This window comes from Macaca thibetana, chromosome 1 (genome assembly GCF_024542745.1).
Source record: "Macaca thibetana thibetana isolate TM-01 chromosome 1, ASM2454274v1, whole genome shotgun sequence".
In the NCBI taxonomy this organism is placed as follows: domain Eukaryota; kingdom Metazoa; phylum Chordata; class Mammalia; order Primates; family Cercopithecidae; genus Macaca; species Macaca thibetana.
Genome location: NC_065578.1, coordinates 31,978,654 through 32,003,618, shown reverse-complemented (window position 1 = coordinate 32,003,618; position 24,965 = coordinate 31,978,654). Strand labels below are relative to the sequence as shown.

Sequence of the window (24,965 nt, the reverse complement as noted above, 5' to 3'; positions counted from 1 at the left end):
TGGGAGAAGCAGCTAGGGAAGCAGGCAGAGGACAAGGAAGAGCAGACCTTACTGTCATGCGAAGGGTTTGGACACATTTTAGAGCCCGTTATTGAAGCTTTTCAAGCAGGGAAGGGATGATGTAGTCAGTTTGTGTTTTAATGTGGAGTAGGAGAGAGAGGCCAGGGGTGTTCTGTTAGCCCAAGGATTTTGGCCACTTAATAGTATTAACAACAGTTAACACTTAACTCTGATTACTCTCTGCAGGCCCCATTCTAATTACCTTATGCATTTATTTTATTTTATTTTTTTGACATAGAGCCTTACTGTGTTGCCCAGGCTGGAGTGCGGTGGCATAATCTCCACTCACTGCAACCTGCACCTCCTGGGTTCAAGTGATTCTCATGCCTCAGCCTCCCAAGTAACTGAGACTGTAGGCGCACACCACCATGCCCAGCTAATTTTTATATTTTTAGTAAAGATGGGGTTTCACCATGTTGGCCAGGCTGGTCTCGAACTCCTGGCCTCAAGCAGTCCACTCACCTTGGCCTCCCAAAGTGCTGGGATTACAGGCATGAGCCACCATGCCCAGCCACCTTACGCATTTTAAATGATTTCATTCTCCTAGGGCCCTATGAGACAGATACTATTATTCTCCCGTTAAGGTTCAAAAACTGAGGCATAAAAAAATTAAATAACTTGCATAACTTGGTAAATGGCGGGCCTGACTGCACTCTGACTGGCGCACTTCAGGGCCTGTGCTTTTAGTTACTGTGCTGGGTAGGATCTCATCATCGTCACAGTAATAATGATATGCTAATGAACATTTGTCGAACTCATATTCCATACTGTGTTTTGCTCTGTGGGCTGCAGATTGTTACCTCGGGTTTAACCAGATTCTAATCAGGTTGGCAAGGACACTGTCCACCTGGGAGACCAGCCTCAGAGCCCACAGTCCAATAGAGACGCTACTCCTGGTCTTGCTGTGTCTGAGCTGCCCATAGGGAAGTGGCCTGGCCACCTCCTCAAATTGCTGATGTCATGACCTTTGGCAGGGGCAGCCAGAGCCTCGTGCTGCCTTTGGCTGAGAGCCAGGTCAGAGGGGCTGAGCCAGAGTGGAGTGAGCAGCTGCATAGGTGGGCCCCTGGGGCCTCCAGACACCCTGGCTCAATGCCTGGACACTATTCAAGGCTGCTGCAGCCAGAGCTGGGGACCAAGCACCAGGACCCCTGAGTTCCAGGCCCAACTTCATGGCTGATGTGCTGCGGGACCTTGGGCAAATCCCTACCCCTTCATTGGCCTCAGTTTCCTGGAAGGCAGTTGAATAAGATTGCTCCTGTCCGTGACCTTCCCTCCCTCATATCATCTATGAGAGGCTGGACATTTGGGATACCACAAAGTAGTCCCTCCTGCATAGAACACAGGCCCCAGGTTATTTAGGATCTCTCCTTGGTACCAAACCCTGCTGGGCACTGGGGCCACAGAGAGGAGCTGAGCTGATCCCTGCCTTCAAGTAGCTCCCAGTTGGTTGTCAGGGGGTGATAGGAGTTGGGGGTAGGGGGCGGGTGGAGCGAGACAGACAGGAAAATGAGCCATCAACCCAGTGTGGTAAGTGCTGCACTGCATAGAGAGAAGGAAATGCTGCACTGCATACAGAGAAGGAAGTACTGCACTGCGTAGCGAGAAGGATGCCCAAGGAGCTGCAGGGCTCCATGGGGAGAGCAGCTGACTGCCTGCAATGTCCTGGATGGCTTCCCTATAGGAAGGACATGGAGCTACTGCATCTTCCAGGTAGAGAAGGAGATGTGCATTCCTATTGAGGGAACAACCTGCACAATGGTCTGGAGACAGAAAAGACCAGGTGCGTTGAGGAAAGGGTGAGCTCCGTGTTGCAGATGGTAGGGAGAGGGTGTGAGTGCAAGGAGATGGGGCTACAGGGCAGGTGGGAGGCAGCAGGGACTGGATTGAGTACCAAGTTCCTGAGCCACAGCTCAAGGCTACAAGGCTACAAGGAGCAGAGCCCACACACAGGCTTCACAGGCACTGGGGAGGGCCTTGAGCCTCTGGAGTCCCAGCTTGGTAACACTGTTCCTCCTGCTGTTTGCATTTCCCCGTGTCTCATACTTCCTCCCTTTTCCTGGAGGCCAAAGGCCACCCTGTGCCTTCCTGTTCAGGGCACTCTGCCCCCTTCCAACCTCAGGTAAAGTTCTTCACAGGGTAGCCCATGCATTCCATATGCCTCATATTTGTGGGTCTCATCGTCTACCTTCTGGGTTTCTCCAGCAGCCTAGCGAGGCAGTCGAGACTGAAAGAACTTGCAGGTGATACAGAAACAGGGAGCACCTATGGGCCAGGCCCCATGTTGGCCTCTGGAGGACAGGTCAGACAAAATTCTTGCAGGGAGCCCTCAGTCTGGCTGGGAAGACAAATGCTAAAGATGTGATCATACCAATAAGCTGACCTCCCTGCACAGACAGGGAAGGTATCCCTGAGTTGCAGTTTGAACATGAGGTTCTAGAGGACCGGCTCCCTGAAGCAGCACAGAAAGACTGTTACCAAGTACGAGATGACTTGTTTCAGGGCATCTGGCCAGTGTAAGGGAGGTCTGAGGCCAAAACTCTGATCTGTCTGACTCAAGGCCCACTAATTTGCAGTTCCCTCCCACTGGTATTTTTCTCCCATTATTCAAATGTCAACAGCAAGGAATTTTCATATCTTTAATATTGCTGGATCCTCTGTGAGATAGGGCCCACTCTCCCTAGTCAGAGGCATACAGACCTGGGAAGTCTAAGTGATTCATCCGTGGTTACAACAAGGTCAGAACTAGGATGAGAACACACATCTCTGGGCTCTAGGATAACCTGGTGAGATCATGGAGGAAAATTGTTGCTGTCTTTCCCAGCCTTGCCCTGAGCCAGGCTACCCCTGAATGACAGACACATGTTCCCAGTTGTTTCCCAGGGACTTTCCTGGAAAACAACTTCCTGGAGGAATACCATAGTGGCCTGAGAGATATGTTCGACTTGAGAGCAACCCTGTTCTGATCCGGAGGGTGCCCAGGGTCCCCAGAGCTCATAGCAGACATTCAGAGCAAATTATGGTATTTCTGCACTTGAGATTGCAAACAGAACTGCTTTTGGATGAAATGGAGCATGAGCCCCATTCCAGGCAAGCAGTGCAGGCCCCTCTAATCTCTCTAAGGGATGTGGGTGCCACCATCAGAGACCTGTAAGCTATAGGAAGCTCCAAGCCCTTCAACACTGCATCCTGAAGCCCTGAAGTTGGAGGGGGTATCTTTGGGCCCTAAGAGGGTCTTGATCCCATTCAAGAGCTTTTGTGGTACTGGGAGGGCCTCTAAGCCCTTAAGGAAAAGACTTGGGTTCTGGTGACGAGTTTTTAGAGGACCTGGGAGGGGGTTCTAACAATAACAGATCACTCGTCAGCAAGCTGGGAGCAGTTGAAGTGTTTGAATATATTTAGGGTCATGTATTTGCCACGTCTATAGTTTCTTCAGTCCCTTTCATTCCCAGAGCACTCACACTTTGATTATCTTATACATTCCACTTTGACCCTCAGAGCTGCCTTTTATGGAGCTAAAAACAATTCAAGAGATGGAAGATAGAAATGAAAATTGCAGGCCGGGCGCGGTGGCTCAAGCCTGTAATCCCAGCACTTTGGGAGGCCGAGACGGGCGGATCACGAGGTCAGGAGATCAAGACCATCCTGGCTAACACGGTGAAACCCCGTCTCTACTAAAAAATACAAAAAACTAGCCGGGCGCGGTGGCGGGCGCCTGTAGTCCCAACTACTCGGGAGGCTGAGGCAGGAGAATGGCGTGAACCCAGGAGGCGGAGCTTGCAGTGAGCTGAGATCCGGCCACTGCACTCCAGCCTGGGCGGCAGAGCAAGACTCCGTCTCAAAAAAAAAAAAAAAAAAAAAGAAATGAAAATTGCAGGCTGGGCACAGTAGCTCACGCTTGTAATCTCAGCACTTTGAGAGGCCAGGGCAGGAGGATTGCTTGAGCCCAAGAGATCAAGACCAGCCTGGGCAGCATAGTGGGACCTTATCTCTACAAAAAAGTAAAAAATCAGCCAGGTGTGGTGGCATATACCTGTAGTCCTAGCTACTTGAGAGGCTGAGGTGGGAGGATTGCTTGAGCCCTGAAAGTCAAGGTTGCAATGAGCCGAGATTGTGCCACTGCACTCCAGCCTGGGTGACAGAGCAAGACCCTGCCTCAAAAAAATAAAAAAGAAGGCCGGCTGCGGTGGTTCACACCTGTAATCCCAGCACTTTGGGGGGCCAAGGTGGGTGGATCACTTGAGGTCAGGAGTTTGAGACCAGCCTGGCCAACATGGTGAAATGCCATCTCTACTAAAAATACAAAAATTAGCCAGGTGTGGGGGTGCATGCCTGTAATCCCAGCTACTTGGGAGGCTGAGGCAGGAGAATCGCTTGAACCTGGGACACAGAAGTTGCAGTGAGCCAAGATCGCGCCACTGCTCTCCAGCCCGGGTGACAGAGCAAGACCCTGTCCCAAAAAAAAAAGAAGGAAAAGGAGGAAGAAATGAAGAGTAGAAGGAAGAAGGAAGGAAGGGAGGCAGGAAGGGAAGAAGAAGAAAGAGGAGGAAGAGAGAAGAAAAGGAAAAGAAGAAATGAGTGCTGCCTAAGGCCCCACAGAGAGATACACATCTGAAATCAGATCCAGCCCTTTCCTACCTACCCTAGACCTGACTCTTTCCTGTCGCCTCCATCTGCCCTTCCACCATCCGCCAACCTGCAGGTCCCAACCTCCTGCTGAACTGGAAACCTTAGATACCAAAGAAGTAACCCCCACTCCCCACTGGACATCTCCTTTCTGAAAAAGCCCTGGCCAGGAAGGCCTGGGGGCTTTAATCTTGGCTCTGTCTCCTTCCCAGAGTTGCAGTGAGTTTCAGTGAGATCAAGGATCTTAAAAGTGCTCCAGAAACTGAAAAATGTTGAAAGAACACGAGGAAGGGGAAACTACCACTCTATTGTTTTATATAGAGATGAGTGATTTGGACCCAGGCCTTCCAAGGGGTCACAGTTTGGAGGGAGGCAGACATACAGACCCCAAGCCCCAATGTGACATGGATAATGCAATAGCCAAAGGATGTGCCAGGCATTGTGAGGGCACAGACAACTCCTAGGGGAGTCAGGGAAAGCCTTGAGAAGAACACACATTGGAGATGCGTCCTGAGGACATGTGAAAGTTTACCAGGTAGACGAAAGAGTATGTGTATTTCAAGGGAGGGAACAGCTTGTACAAAGTCATGGAGGCTGGAAAGGGAATGGTGTCCAGTGAGAGTGTCTAGTCAGTGATGGACAAAATCAGTTTTGGCAACGTGGGCCAGGGCAGAGCAGAGCATGGCCTTGAAATACTTGCAAAGAAGATTTAGAGTTCTTTTCGGTAAATAATGGTAATTATTCTTAAAAAAAAAAAAAAAAAAAAAAAAAAAGTCTCGCTCTGTTGCCCAGGCTGGAGTGCAGTGGTCTAATCTCGGCTCACTGCAATCTCTGCCTCCCAGGTTCAAGCGATTCTTCTGCCTCAGCCTCCTGAGTAGCTGGGATTACATGCGGGTACTACCACACCCAGCTAATTTTTGTATTTTTAGTAGAAATGGGGTTTCACCATGTTAGTCAGGCTGGTCTTGAACTCCTGACCTTGTGATCTGCCCGCCTCAGCCTCCCAAAGTGCTGGGATTACAGGCATGAGCCACCGCACCCGGCCAATAATGGGAATTCTAAAGCAGGGAAGTGGTCCTTGTGCTAGAAATTATTATATTTTTTACAGATTTCAAAACAAAGACTCAGAAGGAGCAGCAAATTGCCCAAGGCCTCTCTACCAGTCAGGGAAACAGAGCCAATAGGCTCTCTATATATCACGCTAGGCCAGCAAGTCCCAAGATCTGCAGAGTGAGTCTGCAAGCTAGAGACCCAGGAGAGTGGTTTAGTTCCAGTCCAAGTCCAAAGTTATCTGGGTATCCCATGGTGCAGTCGAACTGACACCATCAAATTGTGAAATGGCTAAAACTACAGCTAAAAAGTGGCATAGCTGGGGCTCAAACCCCATTCTATCTGACTAGAAAACCCTTTGCTGCAGAAGCCACTGGGCAGAGACCCAGGCCTCTTCTGTCCTAGCCTGGACTCCAGGGTTGTGCCAGCTAGAGAGAAGCAGCCAGTCACCACACCAGCCAGGTTAGGCTATGGGCCTGTCAGATAACCCAGCAGGGCTTGAGGAAGGAGCTAACCAGGGGTCTCTGTTTTAGGTGGAACTCCACAAAAGTCTTTACACCTTCTTGGGAGGACAGGTGAGGGCAAGGAGGTTGGGGCTTCAAAGGAGCTGCCCTGCAGAATCTCTTTTCACTTTTCCTGTTCAAAACACCTTAGTGCTCATGACCCCATTTCACCTCAGCAACTCTGAGAGTGGGGCGGGGGAAAATACCCATTGGACAGATGGAGAAACCAAGATGCAGAGAGGTGAAGGTGAAGTGACTTGCCCAAGGTCACAGCTGAGAAGCAGAATCACAGGGCCCAGGACCCTGGAAGCTCACATTCTTCCTGTTCTACAGAGAAAGAAGGAGAGACCTAAAGAGGAATGTCCCAGCCAAGCACAGTGGCTCATGCCTGTTAATCCCAGCACTTTGGGAGGCTGAGGTGGGCAGATCACTTGAGTCCAGGAGTTCAAGACCAGCCTGGTCAATAGGGCAAAACTCCATCTCTACAAAAACAAAAATTGCCAGACGTGGTGGCGCATGCATGTGGTCCCAGCTACTCAGGAAGCACAGGTTGGAGGATCGCTTGAGCCCGGGAGATGGAGGCTATAGTGAGCTATGATCGTGCCACTGTACTCCAGCCTGGATGACAGAGCGAGACCTTGTCTCAAACAAACAACCACCACGAAAAAAAAAATGTCCCCATTCTGCTGATGAGGAAGTGGAAACACAGAAGGTTGGGTCTCCTTCAAGCTGCTCTGTGAAAAGTGATCAAGCCCTCAATTGTCCCGGGTGTTTTCTTCATTCCTCCACAGCACTTGGCCTTTCTACTGTCCAACAGCCCAGAGTTTACAAAATACTTGGCATGGCCACAGTATCTTGGGTTCAAGGTTATGCCACTGCCAAACCAGATACAACTTCATCACATCCAGTACCAAGGTCCAAAGAGGGGAAAGGACATCCCATGTCACCAGCAAATCAGGAGCTAACTCCAAAGGCTGTTTTCCTGGCCCATCCCTTACAGTAGTGGAATAGAGACTTGGCTGGTGGGACCAGCCTCCAGATGACCCTAGTAATTGCTTGCAGGGAGGGAGGTTCTGAGGCCTAGAAATGGCAAGTGGTCTGAGGTTTCACGTTAAAACCTGTTTCTGCTCTAGCCCAGCAGTCGGTGAACACCAGGTACTTTCTGATGGTGATTGAGGTTGGTGCAGGGCTGCATTATCTGCTCCACATCCCACCATGAGAACACACCAGGAGTGGGGGCTTTCCACCCAGATCCCCAAGAAGTTGCTCCATCATTCTGTCTCACCACAACCATTTCCTTCTCTAAAAACTCCCTTCCCTGCAAGCCCTGAGACCAGCCAGGCTCTCACCACAGAGTACATGCAGACTTGCTTCTTCAGCTGTGGCCACAACAGGCTCAGGAATGTCCCAGGAGGCCCTACCATCTCTGCTGCTGCCACAAGCTGAGGGCGTGTCGGGGACTAGCCTCAGTAAGGTTGGGCCTGGAGCTACCGCCTCTCTCAGAGTAAGAGTAATGCTCCCAACCCCTGCAAAGCAGTTTACATCCAACAGCTCACTTAATCCTCACAGCTGTTTTGTGGGGATGGAAACAGTCATTATCAATGGCCATTTTACAGAAAAGGAAACTGAAGACAGGGAAGTAACTTAGGGTGACACAGCTTTTCAGCCTGACTCTGAGCTGTCTGCTTCTCTTAAGGGGCTGCTCAGTGGACTCAAAAATGGTATTGAGTATCAGGTTTTGGTTTTTGTTTTGCTATCAGAAAAATTTTTGAAGATGTCTGGCAAATAGGTAAGACTTCTAATGATGCCAAAGCAGAAAGAGTCCCCCAGGATGGGGAAACTGAGGCAGCGGGGAGGAGACATGTCTTAGCTAAAGTTGCACAGCAGGTGAACTGGCTGGTGCTGGACCTGGCGGCAGGAAGTACCCGCTGAGCTTGGACCTGGATTCATAGGCCGGCCAGCCAGGCTGCCACCCTTTATCCCTAAGGCCTCTGTTTCTCTGCTCTGTAGGCCAGGCCCTCCTGGAGGTCACGCCTCAGTCATCACTGATGGGGTGACAGACTGTGGGAGCCGGAGTGCGGCTGCAGTAGGAAACGATCTTGGTTGCATCAGTACTCGGGTTCCAGCCCCGCCTAGTTAGGCAAGGGCACCCCCCACCTTTGCTACAAGTTTCCCACCACTCCAGCCCCACCCTGCCCCCTCCCTTCACCCCTGACCCAGGATGGCTCTGCCCCTAGCGACGCTCTCGCTATGAGGGGCAGAGCCTCTCATCCCAGCCTGTGCCAGGCAGAAGCCCTGATCCCACACGTGGCAGGACCCACCTTGGGATGTGGAGGATTCTGTCTCTAGGAGAAAGAGGATTCTGGTGGATGACACCTGCTATTACTGACTCATTCATGCATTCAGTCTCTTCTAAGTTTATTCATTCAATCAACAGTTTTTTGTTTTTTTATTTTTTTTGAGACCGAGTCGCTGTCTGTCGCTAGGCTGGAGTGCAGTGGCACGATCCTGGCTCACTGCAACCTCTGACTCCCTGGTTCAAGTGATTCTCCTGCCTCATCCTCCCAGGTAGCTAGGATTACAGGCATATGCCACCACGTCCAGCTAATTTTTGTATTTTTAGTAGAGCCAGGGTTTCACCATGTTGGCCAGAATGGTCTCGATCTGACCTCATGATTCGCCCACCTCGGCCTCCCATCAACACGTTCCTTTTGTTTGTTTTTTGAGATGGAGTCTGGGAGGTGGAGGATTCTATCCTTAGGAGAAAGAGGATTCTGCTGGTGGATGATATCTGCTGTTACTGACTCATTCATGCAGTCAATCTCTTCTAAGTTTATTCATTCCTTCAACGCATTCTTTTTGTTTGTTTTTTGAGATGGAGTCTGGCTCTCTTGCCCAGGTTGGAGTGCAGTGGCATTATCTCGGCTCACTGCAGCCTCCACCTCGTGGGTTCAAGCGATTCTCCTGCCTCAGCCTCCTGAGTAGCTGGAATTACAGACACGCACCACCACGCCCAGCTAATTTTTTTTTTTTTTTTTTTTTTTTTTTTGTATTTTTAGTAGAGGTAGGGTTTCGCTATGTTGGCCAGGCTGGTCTCAAATGCCTGACCTCAGGTGATCCACCCACTTCAGCCTCCTAAAGTGCTGGGATTACAGGCACGAGTCACAACACCCGGCCTCCATCGCAAATTCTTATCCAGCCCCTTCTAACCTGAGAGCCACACTGGGTCATGCCTTCTGCTGGACCCTGGGAACACAGAAATGAATAAGGTGGACATGGTCCTGCCCTGGAGGAGCTTAGAGGGTAGAGGGGCACTGTGTCATGTGTCTGATGCTATAACACAAAGATAGACATGGGACAGCAGCAAGACAGAGAGGGAGTGTGATGTATGGGAGCAGCAAGGCAGGGAAAGATACAAAGGAGGACAGCATCTGCCTTGGAGGAAGAAGGGAGCAGTAGTTGGCCAGATGAAGAGTTAATAGTAGCAACCCCAATACAAACTCTGCAGGCATTTACTGTGTGCCAGAAGCTTTATTCTCATTAATTTCTTTTTCCTTTTTCTTTTTTTTTTTTTTTTTTTTTTTTTGAGATGAACTCTCACTCTGTCACCCAGGCTGGAGTGCAGTGGCACGGCCTCTACTCAATGCATCCTCCGCCTCCCAAGTTCAAGTGATTCTCCTGCCTCAGCCTCCCGAGTAGCTGGGATTACAGGCATGCGCCCCCATGCCCAGCTAATTTTTGTATTTTTAGTAGAGACAGAGTTTCACCGTGTTGGCCAGGCTGGTCTCGAACTCCTGACCTCAGCTGATCCTCTCACCTCAGCCTCCCAAAGTGCTGGGATTACAGACATGAGCCACCTCACCTGGCCCTCATTAATTTCCATCTTTACAACAAACCTGGGAAGCAGATATTATCAGCCCCTTTTTACAGATGAGGAAATTGAGGCTCCAAGAGGTTAAATGAATTTCCAAAGTGGTATAACTCAAAAGCACAAAAGCCAGAATTTGAACCAGTTTGTCTATCTCCAAATTCAGTGCTAAATTTAGACCTAGAGTTAAGTTAAAAAATACAGGATGGTAACTGAAAAGGACTGGAGGCTATATCCAAAAGATTAACAATGGTAGTCTCTGGGGGGATGAGTTTACATTGTTATGCATTGATGTACATTTGAATTATGAGACAAGAGATGTCCATATATGCTGGAATTCACAATGATTCCTATGGTACATTAGTTTCGTTTTCTCTGATTCTTTTCTTTGCCCCAGAAATGGAAATTGCCTAAGTGGGTGTTTTGTTTTTTTTTTTCTTGAATACAAAAATACAGGATCCTTTTTTTGAAAGTCAGATGTCAATTTTAGGATGACCATTACCAGTGAGATTTTTTTCCCCTTTGTGTTTTCCTAACTTACTATATCAAGTATGTCTTTCATAATTTGAAAGTAATGTTATTTTTAAGAAATGAATTGCACACATCAAGGACTGGAGTGACCCAGCCGACGCAAGTGCCTGCAGTTCCTGAGAAGAAGGCTTGGGGGTTTTGGGTGACCTCAAACCAGAGTGAGTCAGCGGGGTGAAGTGGCTGCCAAAACACCAGGCAAGCAAGTAGAAACACGGTCCCAGATTTGAGAAGGAAACCTCCCCTGCTCCTCAGGGCTGATCAAGCTTCATTTGAGGCTCAGACGTACAGGGGAGCTACCCTAAAGCTGAAGAGAGACCTAAGCACAGCTGAGGGACCTTGGAGAAGAGGCCTTTAGGGGAAGGTCTTTACAGTGCATACGCAGTTGGCATGCCTGTATGAACAGGCTTGACCAGGGGGTTTACCCTGCCCAGATAAATAGTGAGCTACCTATTACTGGAAGTACGCAAGGAAAGACCAGAAGACTACCTTATATTAAAGGGCAGCTGTGTGGGTGATAGACTGCATTAGCAGACAACCCAAATATTAAGACAGACAGCGTTTGTAGGACATGAGGGGGAAAAGATAGATAACCAACTTAACATCTCAGAGGGAATATGCTAGAACTGTCAGTAGTAAGCAATAGTGGTGACAGAATCATTTGTTGAGTACCAATTGGGTACTAGGTGTATTACATAGATATCAGTGGTTTTCAAACTTGAACTACACCAGAATTTCCTGGAGGGTGTGTTGTAACACAGATTGCTGGGCCCCATGCCCAGGGTTTCTGATTCAGTATGTCAGAAGTGGGGCTACTTCACAGGTGATGTTAATGCAGCTGGTCTGGAGACTACACTTTGATATACATGATCTTATTTATTTGTCACACCCACCTTATAATGGAGGTTCTGTTATCTCTATTTTCCAGGTCAAAAAAAAAATGAAACAAAAACATCATCTGAGGCTTCTCAGAGTTAAAATTACTATTTATAGCTAGTAAGTGGTAGAACCAAGATCTTTGAATCCAGATTTTTTTTTAAGCAGGCTTAATTCATTTTATTTTTCTTGTGTAAAAACTCTGTTGTCCAGGGGCAGTGATTCACACCTGTAATCTTAGCACTTTGGGAGGCCGAGGCATACGGATCACTTGAGCCCAGGAATTCCAGACCAGCCTGGACACCATGGCAAACCCTGTCTCTACAAAAAACACACAAAAAATTAGCTGGGGACGGTGGTGCATGCTTGTAGTCCCAGCTACTAGGGTTGGGGAGTGGCTGAGGCAGGAGGATTGCTTGAGCCCTGGAGGTCATGCCACTGCACTCCAGCCCGGGCAACCCTGTCTCAAAAAACAAAACAAAACTCTATCTTGTATACATAGCTGGAACCTGGGTCCTCCGCACAGAGACTCTGGTCTGGATCTTGATGAGATGGTCAGTGAACTCCTGATAGGGAGACTTGATGAATATGGTGTCTCTCCAGAGGTTGGGGGTCAGATAGCTATAATTCTTGGAGATGGCATCAAAGGTGGCCTTGGCGAAGTTGCCCAGGTGGCAGTGCAGCTTTGGGTTATGCTATGCCCATGATTTCTCAGCTCTTTTTTTTTTTTTTTTTTTTTTTTTTTTTTGAGATGGAGTCTCTGTTGCCCAGGCTGTAGTGCAGTGGCGCCATCTTGGCTCACTGCAACTTCTGCCTCCCGGGTAGCTGGGACTACAGGCGCATGCCACCACACCCAGCTAATTTGTTTTATTTTTAGTAGAGACAGGGTTTCACTATGTCGGCCAGGCTGGTCTCAACCTCCTGACCTTGTGATCCGCCCGCCTCGGCCTCCTAAAGTGCTGGGATTACAGGCATGAGCCACCGTGTCCAGCTGATTTCTCAGCTCTTAACAGCTCCAGGGTGCTCATATTGTGGGCTCTCTGCTGGGGCAGTACTTTTTCTTTCTGTTACGATGGAATACACCTGGCTGAGGTGGAGCACTGGTCAATACTAGCCATCAGCAGCATCTTGGGCACAGGGACCAAGGTGACGCCATTGCCTCAGTGGAGCAGGGATAAGGCGCACCAGCACAGAGCCACGGCAGCCTGTCACCTTGCAAGGGATGGTGTGGGGGCTAACTCATCTTATTCCCCCAGTGGCTTCTCTGCACAGGGACAATGGAGAGCCTGACCAGGGTCATGGCCCCTCGGATGGCAGTGGCTACCTCCTCAGAGCACTTAACACCCAGACCAATGTGGCCACTGTAGTTCCCATTGGCAACACACACCTTGAGCCTGGTGTGCTGGTCAGTGCAGGTCTGTTTTTACACAGGCGTGGTCTTCAAAACCTCATCCTTGAAAGATGCCCCCAGGAAAATGTCAATGATCTCAGACTCCTCGATGGGCAGGGAGAAGAGCTAGATCTCCTCCAGGGACTTGATCTTCATGTCCTTGACCAGGTAGCCCAACTTGGTGACAGGCATCCATTCCTTGTCTTCACCCTTGCCTCTGCAAGCTCCATGGCCCAGACCCTGACCCCAACTACTACCCCAAGGCCCCATCGCCACTGCCAAAGCCTCCACGGAAACCACTATGACCTCCCATTCCTGGGCCCCCAGGGCGTCTGAGTCAACTCTCTGCACCAGTCGTCTGCCATTTGGTGTTTTCTCCGGGAAGAAGTTGAACCCAGATCTTTCTGACTCTGAAGTTCATGTTCAACTAAAACAGTTGGTTCCTTTTCTCAATTAATAAATAGAAATAAAGATTCTAGGCGGGGCACAGTGGCTCATGCCTGTAATCCCAGCACTTTGGGAGGCCAAGGTGGGCGGATCATCTGAGGTCAGGAGTTCAAGACCAACCCATCCAACATGGTAAAACCCTGTCTTTACTAAAAATACAAAAAATTAGCCAGTCGTGTAGTCCCAGCTACTCGGGAGGCTGAGGCAGGAGAATCACTTGAACCTGGGAGGTGGAGGTTGCAGTGAGCTGAGATCACGCCACTGCGCTCCAGCCTGGGCAACAGAGTGAGACTCTGTCTCTAGAAAAAAAAAAAAAAAAAAAGATTTAAATTGTTTAATAACAATAACACATGCAAGTTATTTCTTCAAGATATAAGAACAGAAATTTTGATCCCTGAAAGAGGTTGGATCAGGAGTGACCAGTATCGGGGGAAAGAGAAACAGCAATGCCCTGAGTGTTGGGGAGCTTAGTGATTCAGCTCCTCCCCCGTATGTTGGGAGAGCTTTGGGTTATGCTATGCCCATGATTGCTCAGCTCTTACAGCTCCAGGGTACTCAGGTTGTGGGCTCTCTGCTGGGGCAGTACTTTTTCTTTCTGTTACGATGCAATTCACCAAACATGTATTGAGCATCTTGCTCAACAAAGCAAAATATGATATCCTGCGGTAGGCTGAGTAATGACCACCTAAAGATATCAGGTCCTAATCCCCAGAACCTGTGAAGGTTACCTCGGATGGTAAAGAGATTTTGCAGATATGATTACATTAAGGATCTTAAAATGGAGAGATCATCCTGGATGATTATCCTAGTGGGCCTGATGTAATCACAAGGGTCCTTATAAGAGAGAAGATAATGTATGAAGATAGAACAAAGAGAGATTTAAAGATGCTGTGTTGCAGGCTTTGAAGATGGAAGAGGGGACCACCAGCCAAGGAGTGCAGCCCAAGAAGCTGGAAAAGTTATGAAAACCAATTCTCCCCTAGAGCCTCCAGAAGGAATGCAGCCCTGCTGACACTTTGATTTTAGCCTCCATAAGACCCGTTTTGGACTTCTGACTTCCAGAACTGTAAGACAATAAAATCGTCTTGTTTTAAGCCACAAATTTGTGGTAATTTGTGAAACTGATACAGATGTAATTGCCAAAAATATTATAGAAAACTGGCTCCAGTTTTCACATAGTGTAGAGTGAATAAACACATACAAATCCACATTCACCTTCACTCTGCCTCTGGCCTGGTGTACTTGGAGGAACAGGTGCACAGTGGTGCCTATGTGCCTTCTTGTCTTGAAGAGTGAGAGCACCTGTAGCCACCTAGACCCACACAAACCACTCTGGTCTTATTTTCACAAGTAAGCATGTTTGAGTTGTTCCTTCAGTAAACATTTACTGAGTACCTGCTTTGTGTCCAGCATGATGCTAGGTGTGGCTACAGTGAGATGAGCCAAACAAGTTATCATGGGACTTTGGGTCTGTGGAGAGATGTGTGTGTAGAAATTCAATACTCTTTCATATTTATAATCATAATGGGGGTGTCTCTGAACGGGGTTCAGTTTTAAAGTCAGCAGTCAGGTAGAAAAGACATACCCAAAACTACATTTAAAGCTCTTAGGGCTGGGTGCAGTGGCTCACACATGTAATCCCAGCATTTTGGGAGGCCGAGGCGGGCAGATCACCTGGAGTCAGGAGTTCGAGACCAGCGTGGTCAACACAGTGAAACCCCGTCTCTATTAAAAATACAAAAATTAGCTGAGCATGGTGATGGGCGCCTGTAATCCCAGCTACTCGGGAGGCTGAGGCAGGAGAATTGCTTGAACCTGGGAAGCGGAGGTTGCAGTGAGCCGAGAGCACACCATCTCCAGCCTGGGCAACAGAGCGAGACTCTGTCTCAAAAAATAAAATAAAATAAAATAAAGCCCTTAAATTACCTGTACTGCATAATACTTCTTTTGTGTGCTCAATGAGGATTGGTTTTCATAACTTTTCCAGCTTCTTGGGCTGCATTCCTGGGCTGGTTGTCCCCTCTTCCATCTTCAAATTCTTTCGTATGCTAAAATAAGTAACTAAAGGAAAGGCTGTCTTGAGATACCTGGACATTGAAGCCTCTCTGCCTTTAAGAAAATGACCCCATCTCTAGGGATGCATTGAGGTTGAGCAGAGAATTCAGGAGTGCTCCTGGTATCTGCAGGGGTGACTCCAATTTGTTACTATATTCAGCATCTATCAGCTTAGCGCATGCTAAAAGATGAGTTTGGTTTTGTGAGGATAATACCAAATTCTGGGGTGGCATCTTTGGAAGTCAGTGGTTGGAGGATAAGTTGTAAAGCTGGTGTTAGTTAAATGTGCCTCTGATATGAGTCCACAGGGCAAACCGAGGTCAGTGCTCTTATGGAAAAGAGCGAGGGCCATGAGAATCTATAGGGGTTCACAGAGGCCTTCCCAGAGGAAGTGACCTCGAACTAACACTTGAAGACAGGTAGTCATTAGCTAGGCGAGGCAGTTGAGGACATTCTGGACATACATATCACCTCCGCCAGTAGCTGCAGTTGCAGCTTCATCTGTAGGACCAAAAGAGTGACACCCACAGGCCCCTTACTGCCTAGAGGAATGCTGGGACTCTGCCCTAACCTCAAGAACCTCTGTGAGATCCTTGTCTTGTGAACCTCCTGCACTGTTTGACTTCCTAGGAAATGCTATGGATTTCTTAAAATAAGATTTCTGATTTATCCGCTGCTTCTGCCTGGGGTACTTTTTGTTTTCTGGAATAGTGTGGTGAGCCTTTGAGCAGAGTGGTCCTAGAATCTGCTCTAGCATTAACTTGTTACATGACCTTGGGCCAGTCACTTTTTCCCTCTGGGCCTTGATTTATCCATCTGTAAAGTTGGGAGCAGGTGGAAACCCTTCCAGCTCTGATGCTGTCTGGTGGGACTGTGAGGAAGCAGTGACCTGTAGTGGTTAAACCCCAGGCTGTGGCCCTGAGTGGGAGTCTTGTCTGCACCATTTACTGGGACCTTGGGCAAATCACTTCTCCTCTCTGAGGCTCCATTTCCTCATCTGTACAATAGGACCTTCATTCCTATCCCCCTGAATTATATGAGGATTAAATGAGATTACAGACATAAAGCATTTGAGGCTGTGCCAGGCCCAGCAAATGACAGCTGCTGTCATATTTTGTAATGGATGTGAAACAGAAAATGTTAACTCTTCTGATTGCTGCGAAACACACCACCCTCAGGGTTTACCATCAGTGCAATCCCTGCAAACTGTCAGAAGGTCCTCTGATGGGTGTCCAGGGAAACACCCAAAGCTGGGTGGCTTCACTTCAGCAGGAACTGAGGAAACTCCCCATGGGGAAAAGTTGGCCGAGTAGGTGGTGGCTGTGCTAATTTGTGGGTGTGAAGACAGTTCCTAGACTCTGAGCTGCAAGGTTGAGCCTGGGATGGAGTCTGGGTGGCCTGAATTAGCTCAGGGTGGGAAAGGAAATGTCCCTTGCCCCTAGCTAGTAACCAGAGTCAGGATAGCCTAGGGCAGGATGGAAAGGAGAACTGAGTCTTCCCTCACCCATGACCTGCCCCGGTCCTCTCCCTGTGCCATACTATCACTCTAATTCTGACCACCTGGTGCCTGTTCATCTTGTCACTTGTAAGTCTGACTGCTCTTTACATAAAAGATGGGAAACGAAGGCTCAGAGAAAGGCAGGGACTTGCCCAAGACCACACAGCAAATCAGAACCAAAATCTAGGTCTCCAGGCCTCAGATCCAGCTATCTCTGTCAGCATCAGACAGCCTCCTTGATTCTGGCAAGAGAGTGAATGGCTGGTTGTTGCCTGGCAACCACAGCCCCCCCAGATGTTTTCTATCTCCACATTTTCATGAGAATCAGGCCATTCCACGATAGCTGGGCTCAGACCTCACAGAGAAAATGTCTCTGGTCTTAGGGGCAGTAGGGACAGGACTCCTCATGTTGAAGCACTTACCTAGGCAAGGCCTATGTTCCCCTCCAGGTTCTAGAACTCTCCCAGGCTGCCCCGACCCATTTCTCTTTCTTGCTTAGGGACCAGATTCACATGATTTCCTCGCTTCCGGCTGAACTGAGCTGTGCTTTGTCATCACTGACAGCAAGTGCTGGAGGAGAAAATCCTGCTGGGGCCTTTAATCACATTGAGAGAGCAATTTAGGAGTCATCCTGGGCCTGAACCCTGGTTCTGCCAGTCATTGGCTACATGACCTTGATCAAGTTACTCCACCTCTCTGAGCTGGTTCCTTCATCTGTAAAATGGGGTTAATGTCTGCCTCTCAGGTCTGTGTAAAGAGTTAATGAAATAATGAATGGAGGCCCGGCTCAGTGGCTCACGCCTGTAATCCCAACACTTTGGGAGGCCGAGGCAGGCGGATCACGAGGTCAGGAGATGAGACCATCCTGGCTAATACGGTGAAACCCCGTCTCTACTAAAACTACAAAAAATTAGCCGGGTGTGGTGGCGGGCACCTGTAGTCCCAGCTGCACAGGAGGCTGAGGCAGGAGAAGAGCGTGAACCCGGGAGGCGGAGCTTGCAGTGAGCCAAGATCGCGCCACTGCACTCCAGCCTGGGTGACAGAGCAAGACTCCATCTCAAAAAAATAAAATAAAATAAAATGTAAGGTATCAGGCATAGAAATAGGTATTCAGGGCCACGCGTGGTGGCTCACACTTGCAATCTCAGCACTTTGGGAGGCTGAGGCAGGCGGATAACCTGAAGTCAGGATCTGACCAGCCTGGCCAAGACGGTGAAACCCCGTCTCTACTAAAAATACAAAAATTAGCCAGGCATGATGGCAGGTGCCTGTAATCCCAGCTACTTGGGAGGCTGAGGCAGGAGAATCGCTTGAACTTGGGAGGTGGAGGTTGCAGTGAGCTGAAATCATGCCATTGCCCTCCAACCTGGGTGACAGAGCCCGACTGCATCTCAAAAAGAAAAAAAGAAAAAGAAATAGGTATTCAGTATTAATATCTGTATCATTTAACTTTCTCAATTGCAAGCAATAAGATTCCACTAAAGGTTGTCTAGCAGAAAAAGGCCAGAGGATCAGGCTGCGGGGGGCTACACAGCAAGAACAGTATCCCCAGAATGTCACTTCAGTGAAGACCCTAGGGCCAATCCCAGTTGCCAACACACAGCACAGATGTGGCAGCACACATTAGGGATGTTCTGTAGCCTCACCATAGCACCCCTTGCCCTTCTCTCTGCCCTTTTAGGATTTGGTACAGGAGGAAGGAAGTGGTCTCCTCACGCTCATGGCTAGACTGCATAGAGAAAACACATACATAAGCACTATACCCGTGGTGCTGTTTATACTGCTTACAACCCTCCTTTAGACAATGATACTACTGTTTTGCCAGTTGATAGATATGATGCACAGAGAGGTTTTTCTTAACTTGCCTGAGATCACACAACTAGTAAACAGTAGAACCAGAACTGGAACCCATTGCAGTTTAACTGTGTTGCTAATGTCCTGAACTAGAACTCTCAGGGTAACCAGTGCTACCCTGAGAAATAGTATTCTACATTATGGGAAGATTCTGTCATAACTGTGACTAGACGGATGGATGGATGGATGGACGGATGGATGGATGGATGGATGGTTTACTCATTAATTCAACTTCAAGTGTTTTCTATGTCCCAGGCTCTGTGGTCAACACCAAGTAAAACTAACGTGTTCTCTGACTTTAAGGAACTTAGGGCTAGTGGAGGAAATGAACAAGAAATAAGCAAACACTCAAGTAAATTAAATACTTGGAAATTATGAGAAGAGCAAGGAAGGAAGCACAGAACAAGGTATAAGAAAGAATGACTGGGGCAACATTGTGGGTAGGGAGGACTCTCTCCCTGGCCACTGTTCAGCCATACTAGCCTCCTGGCTGCTCTTTGTTTTTTTGTTGTTTGTTTGTTTGTTGTTGTTGTTGTCTTCGAGGCAAAGTCTTGCTCTATCGCCAGGGTGGAGTGCAGTGACACGATCTCCGCTTTCTGCAGCCTCCGCCTCCCGGGTTCAAGTGATTTTCCTGCCTCAGCCTCCCGAGTAGCTGGGACTACAGGGGCGCGCCACCATGCCCAGCTAATTTTTGTATTTTTAGTAGAGATGGGTTTCACCATGTTGGCCAGGATGGTCATGAACTCCTGACTTTGTGATCCGCCCGCTTCAGCCTCCCAAAGTGCTGGGATTACAGGCGTGAGCCACTGCACCCAGCACTGGCTACTCTTTGAAACCACCAAGCACACTTAGGGCGTTTGCTTTGGCTGTTCCTTCTGCTTAATAAGGGTTTCCCCAGTTACCTGCATGGCTAACCTCACCTCCTTAAAGTTTTGTATGCATAGCACCTTCTCAGCAAGACCTTCCTTGACACCACTATTTAACAACTCATCCTGCCTCTTGCCTGCACTGATGCTGCATCAGCACTCCCTGTCTCCTCCCTGCTCTACTGTATCTTTCCCTTACCACTTTCTTTTTTTTCTCGTTCTGTCGCCCAGGCTGGAGTGCAGTGGCCGGATCTCAGCTCACTGCTGCAAGCTCCGCCTCCCGGTTTTACGCCATTCTCCTGCCTCAGCCTCCCTAGTAGCTGGGACTACAGGTGCCCCCGCCACCTCACCCAGCTAGTTTTTTTTTGTATTTTTTAGTAGAGACGGGGTTTCACTGTGTTAGCCAGGATGGTCTCGATCTCCTGACCTTGTGATTTGCCCGTCTCGGCCTCCCAAAGTGCTGGGATTACAGGCTTGAGCCACCGTGCCTGGCCCCCCTTACCAGTTTCTAACACAATGTATTTATACTTATTTATAATTTATTTATTTATTATGTTTACAATTTGCTTTACCTTGTAGAATGTAAACATCACAAGAGAGCTGGGATCTTTGTTCTGTTCACTGAAACGTGGCACATAGTAAGCACTCAAAAGTATTTATTCACTGAATGTAAATAATGTCCCTGTTGTCACAGCTGGAAAGTGGCATTTCTGTGATTTGTAGCTAGTGTTATTTGGCTCCAAAGCTATAGAACCTTATCACTAGGGCTGTTACGGGGCTCAAATGGGTTCACGTGTCAGCCACTTAGCACAGTGCCTGGTTGGAAGATTAATGTGCCATAAACATGAAATAATAGTAGTCGTCATTATTAATTATTGAGAGGCCCCTCCCTCTTGGGCTCATTTTTCTAAATTTCATAATAGTATAGCGGCTCTTTGGGGTAAGACATCAAACCTGACTTGACAGACACACTGACATGACCCTCAGGAAGGAAAAATGCAGCTGTGCCAGCCCCAGTAGCCTGGAGCCCTGCCCCAGCAGGACCCAGTCCTCTATGTGGCCCAGCCTACTTCATAACTGAGCTGAAACTGTTCACCCACAGGGATTGCAAACAACACAGACTTCCTGTGTTTTGAGAAAGGGGAAGTCCAACCAGTGATTTACCTTGAGTCATTTGTTTCGAGAAGGAAGCCTCAGCAGTTGGCAGAAAGTAGCGGAAGGAGGAGGGCTGCCCAAGGCAAGAAAGGAGACCTGGATTCTAGAAGGAATGCCACTACTTCTCAGCTGACCACACTGAGCAGGTCCCCTCTCGGGCCTTAATTTTCTAATCTGGAAAATGAGAGAATGATCTTTACCTCACTGACTTCTTTAGGCAGTGCTAATATCGATGAGTGCCTGTGTGTGAAGAGCTGGAAATACAAGAATGCATCAGCATCTTGCAACTGGAAGGGCAAAGTTCAGAGGTTAAAAATTTACAAACTATGAAGTCACTCAGATCTGGATTCAAATCCTGCCTCCGTCACTTTCTAGCTGTGTGTCCCTGGGCAAATAATGGAACCTCTCTGAGTCTCACGATCTTTGGTTTCCTCAGCTGTGAAATAATTTTTCTCCTAAACTGATTTTGAGGATTAACTGAGATATGCATATCAATGACTATGAAGGAACAAGGAATTGGGCTCAGAGAAATCCTTCAGGAATGGTGACTCTTGTTTTTAATCCTGGATGAGCTCTCACTTCTTCTCTGTGTGCTGCCAGTGCCCAGGACAAACACCTGCTGAGAGTATTTCTTTTTTTTTTTTTTTTTTTTTTTTTTTTTTTTGAGACAGAGTCTCCCTCTGTCACCCAAGGTGGAGTACAGTGGTGCGATCTCGGCTCACTGCAACCTCCACCTCTTGGGTTCAAGCAATCCTTCTGCTTCAGCCTCCCGAGTAGCTGGAATTACAGGCACCTACCACCATGCCTGGCTAATTCCCCCCCCCCCCCCCACTGGGGTGTTCCTGAGTTTATTTGAGGCACACCCGCGAGAGCGCCCTGTACCTAGAAGAAGGTGTTGGGTCTCCTGGTGAAGCATGGCTTCTGCTGATGGCACAGCATCCAGTGGGGCAGCAGGAACTTGATCTTGGAGTCGTGGAATTGCTTGATAGCCGGCCACTGGCACTTACTGGCCGTGATCTCCACCTTCATGATCTGGATGAAGTGGGCCCGGGCGCGGTACCGGGCACCCAAGTCTCGGCAGCACTGGTGACAGCGCCCATGGTGGTTAGGTCCCGGTATTCCCAGTACATGTTGTGGGTGCTGCTCCGGGAGTCATAGCGCAGCCAGATGCCGAAGTTCTTCACCCGCAGTGGGTACTTCTCAAACACCTGCCCACAGTTGACAGTCTCCCCTGAAGACTTCTTCATCTTCTTTAACTGAGATAGGAAGTACCAGAAGTGGAACTTGGCGACTACATGATTAGGCGCAAAGATTTGCATGCGGTAGAGGGGTGGTGGTTGGCATTTGGGGGTAGGCAGGCAGCGACCCACCACCTTGTACTCTCGTTGTGTGCCCGAGGCCTTCATGGCTTTCTTTCCGCCTTCGCCACCACCCGCAAAAGGAAAAGGCTAATTTTTGTATTTTTAGTAGAGACAGGGTTTCACCATCTTGCCCACTCCTGACCTAAAGTGATCCGCCCACCTTGGCCTTCAAAAGTGCTGGGATTATAGGCGTGAGCCATTGTACCCAGCCTTCTTCTTAGTATTTAATAGAAATACCTCCATCTGTGGGACCACAAATAATTATTAAAATAGAGAATAATTTTATGTATTTATTTTTACTTATTAAAAAACTTAATAAATTCATGGCAGAAAAAAACTTAAGCTAATAAGTAAAAATAAGAAAATAGAGATTACATATATCTTCATCACCTAGAGATAATCACCGTTAACAGCTGGGTTAACTCTCCTGGATTTCTTTTTAATGCATATGTAACAAGATGTTAAATGCAAGTTTCCTGTCATTCTGGCTTTGGGGCAGAGGCAAGGACCACTACATCCAGGTATGCTGAAGGATGGAGAAACCAGTTCTACCAGCGTTAATCCCATCACCCCCAGAATGTGTGTTTTTGTGTGTGTGTGTGTGTGTGTGTGAGAGAAAGAGAGAGAGAGAGAGAAGACAGAAGAGAGAAGAGGGCTAGTTGAAAGAGATTTATTTTAGAGGCAATTATGTTTTTTTGTTCTGTTTTCGAGTCAGGGTCTTACTCTGTCACCCAGGCTGGAGTGTGGTGGCGCAATCACTGCTCACTGCAACCTTGAATTCCTGGGCTCAAGTGATCCTTCCACCTAGCCTCTAAAGTAGCTAGGACTACAGGCGCCTGTTACCATGCTCAGTTAGCTTTTTTTACTTTTTTGCAGAGATGGGGTCTTACTGTGTTGCCCAGGCTGGTCTCGAACTCCTGGCCTCAAGCAATCATCCCCGCAAGGCCTCCCAAAGTGCTGGGATTAGAGGCATGAGCCACCGCACCAGGCCTCTTTTGGACCAAATTGTTGATTGCTCTGTTCCCCACTACATCACCCGCCTCCACCCCCAAACAGGAGGGGTGAGGGGAACTTGTGAAGGGAGCCATTTGGAAAGTGTGAGATGTGCCTCAGGGGTCTTGTAGACCAAGGAGAAAAGCAAGTCTAAAGCAATGGCCCACTCCTCTATCACCCGCACTACCCTGCCCGCAACAGAGAGAGTTTACCATGCTGAAATGTAAATATCCATTGAGTTATCTACCTCGCCAGCTAAACCAGAAACCAGAGTCTGGGGCTTGTATCTCTTGGCCCCTGCAAAAGGCCTCTCACTTAATTGATGCTTGATAAATGTTCTGAAGAATGAAGGGAAGACTGAAAAAACTGGAGTAGAAAACGGAAAGAACAAGGATTTAGAATCACACAGATCGGAGTTCAAATCCTGCCTCTGCCACTTTCTAGCTGTGTTCCCTTGGGGAAGTCATATCATCTCTCTAACTTTATATTTCTCACTTGTAAAATGAGGATAATTTGAGTGTCTGCTTTGCAGAGTTTTGCATGAAATGAGATCAAGCACTGGTACATAGGTGTTCCATCAATGAAGAATGAATGAAGATATGGTAGTTTTGGGAACACTGCAAACCGGCTATGTCTTCTGAGAATTTCCTGTCTGAGCTGATACAGTTCTGGGATTTCTAGATCCTGGTTTCCTTCCCTGCTCCTTCCGCAGTCCTCATCATCCTCGTCATCTTTATAGAAGCAGCAACAGTTGCCATTTGTATGGCAATTTATAGAAATTCCATGGCCTGGTCTCATTTAAATATCGCAATAACCCTGTGAGATGTATATTATAATCCCCATTTCACAGATAAGGGAACTGAGACCCAGAATGACTTGCCCAAGGGCACAAAGATCTGAGACTCGAGGGTACCTCTATTAGCTTTCCTAAAGGGATTTATTTCACATGTATGCAGCACCCACTGGTATTCTGGGCATTTGCAATTAGCAGCTCCTGTCCCCTTATGTGGTAGTGGAGAGGACAGACAACCAAATCAAAACATCGTCTATATCTCTTCGTGGTAAGATGGTAAGTGCTGTCATTGAGTGGGCAGAAACACCAAACAAGATGACAATTTCTGCTGAGGGCAGTCGTCTGGAGAGCAGATCCAATCCACTGTTTGCTATCTCTGGCCTTGGGTAAGTCACTTCACCTCTCTGGGCCTTAATTTCATTTGCCAAATGTGAGTTATAATAATAGTACTTCCCTCATAAGTCACTGTGGGGGGCTGGGTGAGGTGACTCACACCTGTAATCCCAGCACTTTGGGAGGCCGAGGCAGGCAGATCACCTGAGGTTAGGAGTTCAAGACCAGCCTGGCAACATGGTGAAAAATACAAAAATGAGCTGGACGTGATGGCGGGTGCCTGTAATCCCAGCTGCTTGGGAGGCTGAGACGGAAGAATCACTTGAATGCAGGAGGCGGAGGTTGCAGTGAGCTGAGATTGAGCCACTGCACTCCAGCCTGGGCAACAGAGCGAGACTCTGTCTCAAAAAAATAAATAAATAAATAAAAACTGTGAGGGTAACAGATAAAATGTATGTAGCATTTAACACAGTGTGTTGCACAAGCAAGTGTATACAACTTTTTTTTTTTCTTTTCTGAGACAGAGTCTCACTCTATTGCCCAGGCTGGAGTGCAGTGGTACGATTTTGGCTCACTGCAACCTCTGCCTTCTGGAGGTTCAAGTGATTCTCCTGCCTCAGCCTCCCAAGCAGCTGGAATTACAGGTGCCCACCACCATGCCCAGCTAATTTTTGTATTTTTAGTAGACATGGGGTTTCGCCATGTTGGCCAG

General features: G+C 48.2%; 1 protein-coding gene, 1 long non-coding RNA gene and 1 pseudogene across 2 annotated transcripts in view; 1 reads left to right on the top strand and 2 right to left on the bottom strand.

The window, feature by feature from the left end:
- The window catches only part of AZIN2 (antizyme inhibitor 2), a 220,298-nt gene that overhangs the window by 109,701 nt on the left and 85,632 nt on the right, over nt 1-24,965 (bottom strand). The window lies entirely within an intron of this gene.
- On the top strand, nt 1,543-14,447 carry LOC126958536 (uncharacterized). Its single transcript, XR_007727213.1, has 2 exons — nt 1,543-1,840; nt 14,245-14,447. It is a non-coding gene; the product is annotated as an uncharacterized LOC126958536 (long non-coding RNA).
- Nucleotides 21,656-22,179, bottom strand: LOC126958285 (60S ribosomal protein L18a-like; annotated as a pseudogene).